Here is a 13032-nt window from a genome sequence, read left to right on the forward strand (position 1 = left end):
ATAAGTCACTACTCATCTAGTATTACTTTATTGATTTTGCAAACTAGGCATTGCATTTACATGCTCAGATAATTTGTAACAAAAGTATAATACAACAACAATGAAATCCAATACATGTTGGTTATATCCTATAAAAACAACAGAAGGTTTTAAAATTCTAATATATTTATATTAGAAACTACGTGGTAGTCTCCGAAGGAAAAGCAAGCAAGTAGGTGCAAATACAGAGGACAAGACTATGCTCAGAAAATCATTAACTAGCATTTGCTAGAAGTACTGATTTGTATGAGGGCCAACTCAATCTCTTGACTCACATACTTAATATAATCACATCATTACTCATGGAAAAAGGGAACACCTGATTTTTGCACAAAAATATCAACCACTAGCCATTCTTATCTCTTTGATGAATTTGGGGAAAAACACCATTTCTAAACTATAGTGTTCATATTTATCTGATTCAAGCAGTTGCAGTTTGTCAGAAGCCATAAGTTTTACTTTATACTTATGAGTGCAGACTTTCATTGGCATGTAAGTGCACCTTTCTGACTACCTGGTTTTTGGAGAGTGATGTTTTAATGCCAGTTTCACTAGAAGAATGTATATAGTTCACAGACACTTTGATAATGGAAAGAGTTTTAGAGTTTTCTTCTTGTATAGACCGTGTAGGCCAAGGCATTTCACTTTCTCATTTCAAATTCTTGCAGCCCAAGCAGTTTCTGCCAGTATCATGTTTTCATTAGTTTTAACTCACTGCTGATCCAGAGTGATTAATATCTGTCACCTTCTAAACAATGCTCAGATTTAAAAGAAGTCTTGCTGTTTAGACTTCTCTTGTCTGTCAATCAGCATTAAATCCTAATAACCGGCAATTTGTCTGGGTTCTAGTATGCACATTAAGCTCTCCATCCAGTATTGAAATTGGTGAATCCATTTTCACAGCTTTGTGCTTATTACTGAGCATTGGGACTTCATAATTTTTTTTCTTGTTTTCTAAAAATCATATTCTTCTACATTCTTCTATTATTTTTTCCTGTTTTCTAAAAATCATATTCTTCTACATTCTTCTATTATTTTTTCCTGTTTTCTAAAAAATCATATTCTTCTACATTAAAAAAATGACTTCCACTCTAGTTATAGCTGGGAAAGGCAGTATAGCCCCCCTGGCCAACTTTACTGCTGATCACATTCCAGAACTGTCTTATTAAATTTATGAATGCACATTGCCCATAACTTGGTACAGTCCATCCCCAGTGACAAAACAACACTTCTGGTTTTGCTACACTACCCGGGAAAAAAAGAATGAGCTGACAACTGCCAATGCTTAAAAGTTTGGTTGTACTGCAAATACTGCTGCTCCGGTTTTTACAGATCGTTTAGATGTCAGGTCATAGTAAAGAATACATGGCTCTGTGATGTATCTATTAAAGGAATGAGGGCAAAAATAGTCATGGGACATTGCAGCTGGATGTGACAAACATAGCTACCAGATTCCAAAACTTTACTTGCATTTTTTTGTGCAGCATAGACCAATGCATATGTCATTGAGACTGGGTTATATCACTATTTTCCGTAACATCTCTTTTATGTAACACAGATTTAAGAGGCATAGTGCAATTACACGTGTTTATCTGGTCACAGAACAACATTCTCAGTACAGAAATATGAGGACATTCATACTTCTTTGTCTTCCACAGATTTTCAGCATCTGTTCTTATTTGCAGAAGTAAGAAACTTTACAGATAAATTGGCATTTTAAAAGCAGAATGTATACAACAATACATAACGGGTTAATCTAGAATAATGTACACTTTAACTGTGTGCCATTGCATTTATTCAAGCACATTCGTTTGCTATGAAACAAAAAATAAATTGAAACTGGTAATGCAATTGTAAATCATTTTGCCATTTTATGTATTAATATTATATTCATTCATTCATTACTTGCTTAACCAAATTCAGGATTATATGGTATTTTTGAATGCAAGGAAGAGAAACTAATCCTGGATTGGGTGGCAGCTCATCACAGAATACACACACCCACACCCACATGCATATATATCTGCGGGCAGCTTGCCAGATTGGAATTTCTGCTACTGCATGTCTTTGGGATGTGGGAAGAAAATTTAGGACCCACTCAAAGCCCATGTAGTCAGAGGGATGACATGTAGGCTCTGTGAAAACATTCTAAAAGAGAATAGAAGTGGAACGCCAAGCACTGGGAAGCAGCAGTCTAACTGTTGTACCACTGTTCCATACCTAGATATATTGCACATTATGTTTTTTCAAATAGGAGTTAAATGATTTTTTCCCTTTGCCATTATTGCTTACAACACTAGCTTGCTTTATCCAAAAAAAGTGCACTTCTCTTCCTTTTCTGTCTTTCCCCTATGTTTTATTTCTTTAATTGTAATGTGGGTTTGTTGACCTTGCATTGTACTAGTGACAGAACATAAATATAAGAGTGCTGACCATGTGTAAGGCATCATTTGTGATACATATATTAGTAAACAGCAATTAAAGTGCTTTGTATGTTAGCTGCATTAAAATACAGAGTATCAACTCTTTCTTACTGAGCTTTCTGAAATTTAATATCAGGAAAAACTTCTCATTCATGTAAATATCAGACCAACAAAGGCCAGTGTTTATATCCATTTCTTGGAAATGGGCAGGTAGAGTCTTAAAATGTCTCTTGCCAAAAGCAGTGTTGATGTTGCGGCTACTCTATTCATTTTATTAGGCTATATCTGACTTCCAGATTTCCATGCTTCTGAGTATGAGCTCCCAATCTGCCAGTATGAAAAGTCTTTCTGACTGTGCCACTGACGAAAAAGTGCATGCATGCCATTTTCTCATTGCACCATTGAGAGACGTGTATATTATGCACTCCTGTGGCTCATTTTATTAGCCATCTCCAGAGTGCACAGAACAGGTCCATGACTCAAAACTGGGCAGAGTGTTTGTATGTAGTTGGAGGGAGGCCAGAAGTGCAGCTAGGCTACCCAGAAGATCAGCCTGTATACAAATGGGAATGCTGGTGAAGTGTGCACTTTGGTGGCTATAACACATATATTAGTGCCATCTGCAGAAATCCCGTATGTAAGATGTTTACCCAGCATATGTAACAGTGCTGTCCTGTACTGATGAGTTGGACAGCTGTTTCATTGACATTCTTTTTTTTTAAGTGCCTTTTCCCCTTCTACCTGTCTAATATTAAGCTATCTTCTAACAGACTCAAATTCATTCATTCCAGAGGGATCTACTAGTGTGAAAGACATCTGGAGGGGTTATCATTTAGGCAAACAGGTTGATCAATGCTCTTGCCAGCCTCCTGGCAATGAGAGCTATTTAGTATGTAAGACCTTAATCCCTCCCCCTTGAGTAGTGACACAGACATCTGCATCGCCGTAGGGACAATCTATGCCCACCAGTCAGCTTGCCTGCACTCCTTCACATGGCTAAAATGTCTACTAAGACCGGTTTCTGAAGCCATATAGATATAATTCACTGCATTGGCCCCACTGATTTGATTCCATCCCAGTCCTCCAGCAATGAAAGAGTCAGGAGTGGCAGCATTATCTGGTAGGGACCAACCACTCCTCCATGGCAGGGCATATGCCCACACTCCCAGGTTTGTCCTCAAACTCCTGAGACACTAATCAAACCAAGGTTGCTTGGACAATAATCAAGGCTTTATCTCTATACACAATTGATGTGCTGATTCAGGGACATTCTGAACTTAGAATAATGCAATACCCATTTCTGTGTACCAATCAATATTTGCTGCATTTCGTTATAGATCAATACTCTGTGACAGATCAATACTCTGTGACATGTATCACTGTCTTGCAGACCCAGGACAGACAACTCTTGGCAGAACAACAATAGAAAAGCAAAGCAGTTGTGTGATCACAGCAACAGCAATGAGTTGTTACTGCATTTTCAGATTTCCCACCCATTCTCTGCCTGGAAGATATATAGTCACATAAGTGCATATAACTCAGTGTCTGTCTGTCTGACTTTCTATAAGTCTATCCATCTATTACTGTAGCTACTCCTTTTGGGCCATTATTTCTGGTCAAGGGGCTTGTGTGTCTCAGTAAAGATGTGAGCTGTGCAATATTCCAGGTGCCAGAAAGTCTACTCTTCAAATTTGCCCTTAGAACTAGCTGGTTTCTCAGTAGTAGCACTAAAGTCTGAACCCCATGACTAACACTTGCTCTAGAACCTGCTGGAAAGCACTAGGAAGCCTTAAACTGATACAAGCACTCAACTCTCCTTGTTAATAAGGAGAAATTAATCATAGGCACTAAACAGCCTATAATTGCAAAGTACCTTGCAAAGGTAAGGGAAAACAGCTCTTGTACTTTACAAAAAAGCTCCTAAACAGGCATGTCCAAGGGTCAGCTTCCAGTGATTTCTCCTGTCCACCTGGTGAATCTGGGCATACTGGAGCAATGCAGCAACTGCCTCATGTACACAGACAACCCTCTCCTCCTACCACCCAAGACTACAACCTGCGAGAGATGCACTTACATAGCCAAACTGTAAGCAAAGCTCTCTCCAACCAAGATTGTGCTAGACAGTCGAGTGGAGAAGGTTAACACCTGCACTACACCTCAAGCAACACATAGCCCTTCAAAACCGACACCATCAACACCCACACATAGCAACACTAAACCTACATATGTGGAGGCCCTTAACAATAACCTACCCAAGCAACAAGGACCTCTGAAGCTGAAACGCAAACACCAATCACAACCAAAGTGACACATAGCTCACAACACCAGTGTGCCACCCAATAACAGCTCCTAAGGCAAGACAACGTACCCAACACTTTAGTCATAGGTGACTCTATAGTCAGGCAGACTGATGTCCCACTCACCAGGCTGAGCAAGGAGAAAATTACAGTCAGATGCCTGTCGGATGCCAGGATCTGCCACATAATGCATGCACTCAAGTCACTCCACAACAAGTACAAATATGACTCTATCATTGTCCAGGTTGGAGTGAATGATGAGACGTATCTCCCTGGACTACATGAAAAGAGACATGGAAGAGCTCTCAGATTATGTGGCCCAAGCAGGTGTGACCCTAGCCATGAGTAGAATCCTGCCTTCGCACAGAAGGATACCACAGTATAAGGACAAAATGATTGACTTCAACAATTGGCTAAGCTTCTGGTGTCATTCAGAGGGGATCCATTATCTGTCTGCCTGGGACGACATGATCGACAAACAATGATGCTTTGCCAGAGATGGTCTGCACCTGTCACTGGCTAAAGCTCTTGCTGTCCCTATAGTGCCTTTTTTAGGGAAGGTTCAAAGGACAAAACCACTACCAAAACAGATACAAGCATGCAAAATTTGAAGGTAATGCTACTCAATGCTAGAAGTCTAAACCTCAAAATGCACTCTCTCAAGGCACTCCTAAAAATGGAGAACATCGATATCTGTGCAGTAATTGAGACCTGGTTCAAGGCTCCAGAGAGCACCCCTGCAATACCAGGCTACAACTCTTACCACACGTTTTGGCCACCAAACCAAGACCGAAACACTAAAGGTGGAGGAGTGTCCATATTCACCAAGGGTATTCACACCTCCAGGCTAGTTGCCCAACGCAATGCATCTGAAAGTCTCCAGGTGCAACTAACACTAGGTAAGACTGCAATGCAAATTGTAGCTTGCTACAGATCCCCCACCATGCCCCAAGATTCTCATTACACCTTTCTAAACATACTGGAGAATATTAAGATACAACCAAACACTCTAATACTGGGTGATTTCAACAACCCTGCCATTAACTGGGAAAACTACTAGAGTACCAATACCTTTTCCCAATGGTTCTTGGAATTCATAAATTGCACCGCCCTGGATCAGCTAATCCATAGTCCCACCAGGGGCTCCAGTATCCTATACGTGGTCATTACCAACATGGGAGATAGATGCTTCACACCAGTGGTAACCCCCTCATTGGTCAGGTCTGACCATAAGCAAATCACCCTTGACATCCACATCCCACCCCCACCCCCCAGTAAGGAAACCTCTGTAAAAAACTTCTCCAAAGCCAACTTCATGCTACTCAAGTCAGGAGTGACAAACTTCATGACACCCATGCAGATGGGAAAGTTCGACTGCTGAATTCTACACTAAGGCACCATACGAGCACATCCACTCATGCATAAATCTTACCATCTCAGATAGAACCAAGATGCTGTCCTCCAAAAAAAGGAAGCCAATCTAGTGGTCCCCTGCCATAAATGAACTATACAACAGAAGGAAGATACTGTTGCAGAAAAGAGGAAAATCCCAGAATGCAAAAAACTCCCTTACCAGCCTCAGTAAGAAGCTGAGATCCCTCATAAAATCCTCCAAAGCTAGATACGAAAATAAAATTGCCAAAGATTCCAAAGACAACCACAAGGCATTCTATAGTTATGTCAATAATCTAAATGGCAATGCTCAGATCTGCTGTGAGCTACAACAGAATGTCATTAAATATACTGATCCCAAGGATATTGCTAATATCCTGGCAGATTGATTCAGTGCCAACTTCACCCCCCCACCCCCTAAAGGGCCCATCTCAATACCAAAAGATTGCCAAATGTTGGTAATCATGGCTGCACAGGTAGAAACCACACTCTCCAAAGCTAAGAATACAGCATCCATGGGACCAGACAACATCCTGGGCTGTGTACTAAATGAACTACAAAATGAACTGGCACCTCATCTAAGTGTCATGTTTAATCATAGCCTCACCTCAGGCTTTGTGCCCACTGAGTGGTGCACAGCTACAGTTATCCCACTCCACAAGGGGGGATCCACCTTGGATCCCGGGAACTACCATCCCATCAGTCTGAAGAGCCTGATCTGCAAGGGCATGGAATGCATTATCATGGAACTTATAAACAAAGACATTGGCAACCTTCAAATACTGGTCCCCACCCAGTTTGGGTTTGTGAAGGGCCGATCTAGTCTCTTGAACCTGACTGACTTCTTCGAATCAGTCTCCAGAGCTGTGGACGAGGTTAAGGTGGTCCACACAGCCTATCTGGACCTCGCCAAGGCCTTTGACACCATTCCCCACTCTGGAATCATAGATAAACTTACTAAGCTGGGCATAAATCCTTACGTCACTCAATGGGTTGTCAACTGGCTTACTGACAGAACCCAGACTGTAAAAGTAGCTGACTCCAAATCCAGCTCCAGACAAATGACAAGTTAGTACCTCAGGGTTCAGTCCTGGGACCGCTGTTGTTTGGCATCTACTTCTCTGAAGTACAGGCCAACACTAAGGAACTCTGGCTAACAAAGTTCGCAGATGACTGCAAACTGGGAGCCATTACTGAATCCCCAAATGATGTGGGTATTCTACAAAAGAGCCTTACAGAAACAGATGCTTGGTGCCAGAGCCATGGGCTCAAGCTTAATGCCAAGAAATGTATAGTTATCCCCTTTGGGAAAAAACATGTACCCATGAATTACCATATAAGTGGCACTACACTAAACACCAAAAGTGTGATGAGAGACTTAGGGACACATGTGGACAGCGGTCTCACCTTCGATAACCACATTGCCATAACAGTCAGGAAATCCTTCTATGTAGCACACCTCATCACTAAGGGCTTTTCATCCAGAAAAACGGAGGCCATTGTCCCACTGTACTTATCCCTCATTAGACCCATTATAGAGTACAACACTCCATTTGATATGTACCTCACAAGACATCTGTAAAAGATGGAAAGGCCGCAGAAATACCTCACTAAAAGAATCACAGACCTAAAGCAGATGCCCTATGCTGACCATCTAAAAAAACTCCAGCTATACTCTGTGGCATATCGTCTATTCAAAGGTGATCTCTGCTTAACATACAAGGCCATGTCAAGCCCTGAGCTGTTGGACATGCTCCACTTAAAGAAATCCCAATCCCTCAAAGTCACATGCTCCAGGGATCTAAATCTTGTCATCACAATAAACAAAACATGCTGGAGGGATAGGTTCCTGAGCCAGAGACTCCCCATATTCTGGAATAGACTGCCCATACATGTCAAGCAGAGTGCCTCCTTGGCCCTCTTCAAAAGGAACCCTGGCAATTGGATGGAAGATAGGAAATTCACCCCGAGGATCCAATCAGTCACCCTGCTAAATAGGGGTCCAGGGAAGTAAATATTGTGAGAAGAAATATCCAGGTAATTGTTATGGCTAGGTGTATATAGGCCCTAGGGCCAATAGCCTAGTACCAACCTATGAACCTATATAGTGATACCCAGGACTGGCAGATCATGGCACAGAGATGAGACTAAATATGATACACAACAGCAGGTACTTGCTAGCCACTCTAGCACTATTGCCAAGAAAACTCTATGGACAAATGAAACCTTGGATTTGTTGAAGGGATGTCAGATGATGAGGCCTTCAGGAGTGAGGCTGTTCAATATACTGCTGGGAAGAGCAGATGACATAGAAAGCACTCCGACCAAAATTCAAAGTGGAAGACTGATTATGTTGCAACATTAACTAGTGTACTGCCCTACTCAATTCATATTACAGTCTGCCAACATCTTGTGACCATTTTTCTGCCCTGCTCCAGTGTGTGTGTGTGTGTGTGTGTGTGTGTGTGTGTGTGTGTGCGTGTGTGCGTGTGTGTGTGTGTGTGTTGGCTTGCATTCCTGTACTGACAAGTGTAATACATTGCTTCTCTTGAAAGTTCTATGAGGGACAATGTGCAATGCAAATGAATACAACTCTGAATGCATCTTGTGACATAAAATATGTGCCAATGAAATGAATAGACATGGTAAGTAATAGGAGACAGTGCAATGCAGTTCAAATGCATCCAAATTTCATGTTAATGAGGAGGCATATTTTGTACTGTGAAAATGAAATCAAAGTTACTGTCATTTTCCTTCTCACTAACAATGGATGTATTGCCTTTTGATTCAATATCAAATGTTGTTTCCCAGAATCATTTTATGTATGTCACTTCTGCGTGATCATAAAGTGAAGTCAGGAAAATATATTTGTCATCCACCATATTCATTCATTTATGTTGTGTAAAGCAGTGCTACATTGACAGTCAACTAATTAAGCACAATAAAATAAAATAAAATGACAACACAGCTTTATATGTGCATTTATTGTGCTATTTTATGTACCTCCCCAAGTGGATATATCAGAAATAGCATTTGTTACGATGATGCTGCCAGTGTCTGCCCTGTCTTTTTTAGACACTTTGTACTGCAATATCAAATATTTTAAGATAATGTATCATGCTTCTCTGTCATCACAATCTGAAATTCAAAGTGTCACATTTCTACTCAAAAAATGCTTTCCCATCATGTGGAGATTACTTTGTGTACTGCAAACCAGTGTACTTTCACTACCTGTTGCATAAAAGGGTATCGCTGAACTGTGCTATGTTATTAATGTCTTTATCATCCTTGTTTTTGATTAAGTAGCACAGTTTCAAACACTGCTTTACATACTCATTTAAAATGTTTTCTTCTCTGTCACCCCATAGTTCATAACAAGCATCACATCTCTGCTCAGAAAAATCTTTTCTTTGTCCAGTGTGCATTAATATGTATTTTGAAAACAATACTACTTTCACTGGTTTTGTCATGCAACAACATGTATGTATCTTCTGAGCGTTGTTTTAATTTTCTTTCCTTGTCTCACTTGTAACAACTCCTTTGCTGCCTCATCTCTTTTCACCTCTCACACTATCCCAAACCAGATATACTGATTCCACGGAGAGTTTTCCAGTGCTCACAGTTAAGTGCCTCTTAAAATGACTCCATACCAGCTGTACCGATTCTCATGGAGATTTTTCCAGTGCTCAGCTGGTTTCATAGTTAAGTCCCTCTTAAAATGATTACTATTTTGTAATCATATTTCCTCATTATGAGATATCATTTTCTACCGCATATCTGAAGACCTGTACCATATAACAGATACCTGACAGCTGACATTCTTCCTCTCTGATAGTATGTTATAAAATACAAAACAAAAAAATCTATGTCTCTTTTCTTGTTACTGCATAAGGTGAATATGCAAGTATAAATAAAAACCAAGCAAAATAGAGATGAATCACAAATTATTGATGAGCATCTCATCTACTTTACTGAAGCAGATTTGGAAACATGAACCACAAAGGATTACTGAAAATAAAAATGACATGGGTCATCCAGTGCCAATAGATAAGAGAGTTGAATCAGTAAACCCACTATTGTAGTTGAAGAAAGGAAAAAATGAATGTCAAAACAGCTACATGCAGCAATTATAGTGTTTATGTACTGAAAGACAAAGGGTGGTATTCATAATCTGGGAGTTTGCAGCTACAAGATGGTTATTTGTGAGAAGTGCCACTACTCGTATATGAAAATAAGCTGAACTCGGGGTATTAGCTCTGAATAAGGAAAGGCAAAGGCAGTTTAAAAAACACACAACTTCAGGCAAAAGCATAAAGTACCTTAAATTAAACACTGAGTACATATAAATTACTATGTAAAAGCCATAGGCTTTGTATTACTTCATATGTTTTAGGATATAGAGGATGGATGTGGCTATGTGCAGTCACACTTGAAAAACATAAGGCAAGAAGTAGACTACACAGCTTTTAATAATAATAGTTTAAGAAAGAAAGGAATTCAAAATATTTTATATAGGGGTATTCTTACGTGGGTGGGCATCCTGATATTTTAATTGAGTGGAAACAGGGAAATAGGAAAGATTGAAAAAGTTGTGGCACAACAAAGAGGGCATTACAGTATGAAAACATCAATAGGGTTGTGTGGGAGGAGATAGTCAGATGATGGTACAGTGGAAAACCCTACTGTTGAGAAGGAAGGGCCCTGTCGGGTGCCATTATTAGCACCATCTGGGGAAGCATGTCTTGAAAAGCCTGAAGCGAGGCTTCAATGAGCTAAATCCATCTGCCTACTACCTGATTCTGCACATAATCAACCAAGTCCCATAGCCTACTTTGAGTGAGGATTCCCAGGGTGCCATGTGCTTCTTTGCCTGCAGGATTGATGTGACCACCTTAATCATGCAAAGATGTTCCCAGAGCCTACCTAACCTGGGAGGTACGTGCTTGGGCTGCTGCAGAGGATTTTAAACCAGTAAAAAATTAACATCAATGGGAGAGAAAGAACATAATAAAGTACAAAGGAATGTATAATTTAAATAAAAAGGGGAGGTTAGACAAAAGAGAAAATACACATAATAAATTCACACATCATTTTACACAGTATTCACTTTCATATCTTAAAGCATTTTATATTTTATTGAAGTAAACCAGAATAAATGTGAATGTTTGGATGAGACTGTATGGAAAGTGCTTATGCAGACTTTTGAAAGAAAACGTGTGGGAAGTGTTTATGCTTGATTTCAAGTAATGGAGGGGTTTACGTGTTGCAGTCTGCTGCACAAACATAATGATCATATATATATGTGCCTGCTGTGCATTTGTCTGCAAAACTGAACTGAGAACACCCTTTAAAAATATGCATATCTTAAAAAGTCAATTAAAGACAGAATACTGCACTTATATAATGACACATCTCTCACTCTTGCTGCAGTACTGTACTGAATGCAGTCTAGTGCTTTGGTTATTATTCTTCATTAATTATTTCTTTATATACAGTAATAAAACGAGTTAAACACAGCCATATTGCACTTATATACTGACATATCTCACTCTTGCTTGCAGTAATGTACCAAATGCACTAGAGTGCTTCAGGTACTATTCTGTATTAATTATTTCCACATATATATTAATGAAATTAGTTAAACACTCAATACTATTTACTGCTTTGTTGAGGTTTACTAGCAGATTCAACCAATCTGAATATTCACCTCTCTTGCTGTCTCCTATTGCAGGAGATCTGTTATTCAGCTGTAAAAAGAAGAGATAAGACAATTCTTGTTGGACTGTATTTCACTTTTTTCCCCCTTAACATTAATTATAAAATTATTATTTCTAAGCCATTCCATTCACCACTATATCTGCTTTGTATGTGTTTGCTGAAATATGTATTAGTATCTGAATTCTCATACAGTCTGTAAATTATGTTCAGCCAAAAGATGCAGACACACAGAACAATGTAGCAAGCCACCAAAGTTTTCATTTCCTTACATGTACAAATGTGTGGGCTTTGATCATTTTCCTCCGTGACAATTCTAAAAATGTATGCAGAAGTTATAGGGAGAAAATAATACTGATAATTTCTCACTAAAGTATGTGCTGGCCATTCACTTGACATTGAAACCCCACCTACCCTAACCTCCACTCTGATGAGGGTATAGTGACTAATTGACCTCAGCCATCTTGTATGTACAGTTATAATTGTGAAACAAATGACTTTCTTATACAATTACTGGCCTACATAAAATGCATGTAATTTAACTACTACCTAAGTTAATGTAATACTAAATGAAACTATGGTAGTGCAAAGTTTTTTTTTTCTGTATAAATACATAAACTAGTAGTCATAAGAGTGCTCATAAAGAGCTATATTTGTGATGTGCAGACATATATAGACAGATTATTATTTTAGTGATACATGTGTTACATTTATATTTCTATAGACAATTATGTTATGAGTAAAACATTCCATATGTCTGTATACAGTTGCGGCTCTTTGTATAAACATGTTTATGCATTCTTTTGCATTATTATAATAACATTTTAGGTTATGTATTTGCAGGTACACATACTTTTTTACCTTTAATTATGCAACCTTCTTATATATATTTTTAAACCTATATTTAATATGATCCACAAAAAATAACAATGCTATACTTATTATAGCTGTCCTTCTTATCTCTACATGGTCAACCTGCTCGGCTAGCTGATTAGGCCTATCCTTCTGCAGGTCACTGTACCTTTGGCAACACTGCTGACTGAAGCATGTAATCCTATCAGATGTTTATTTTTTCCAGTCAAAACCTATTATGTTTACCTTGACCTTTTCCAGATACAGGTCCCTGAGAAGGTTGATTATTATTGTAATTTCCTTATCAGAGCAGC

This window comes from Protopterus annectens, chromosome 15.part0 (assembly GCF_019279795.1).
Source record: "Protopterus annectens isolate FY-2018-M chromosome 15.part0, PAN1.0, whole genome shotgun sequence".
NCBI classification, from domain to species: Eukaryota; Metazoa; Chordata; order Ceratodontiformes; family Protopteridae; genus Protopterus; species Protopterus annectens.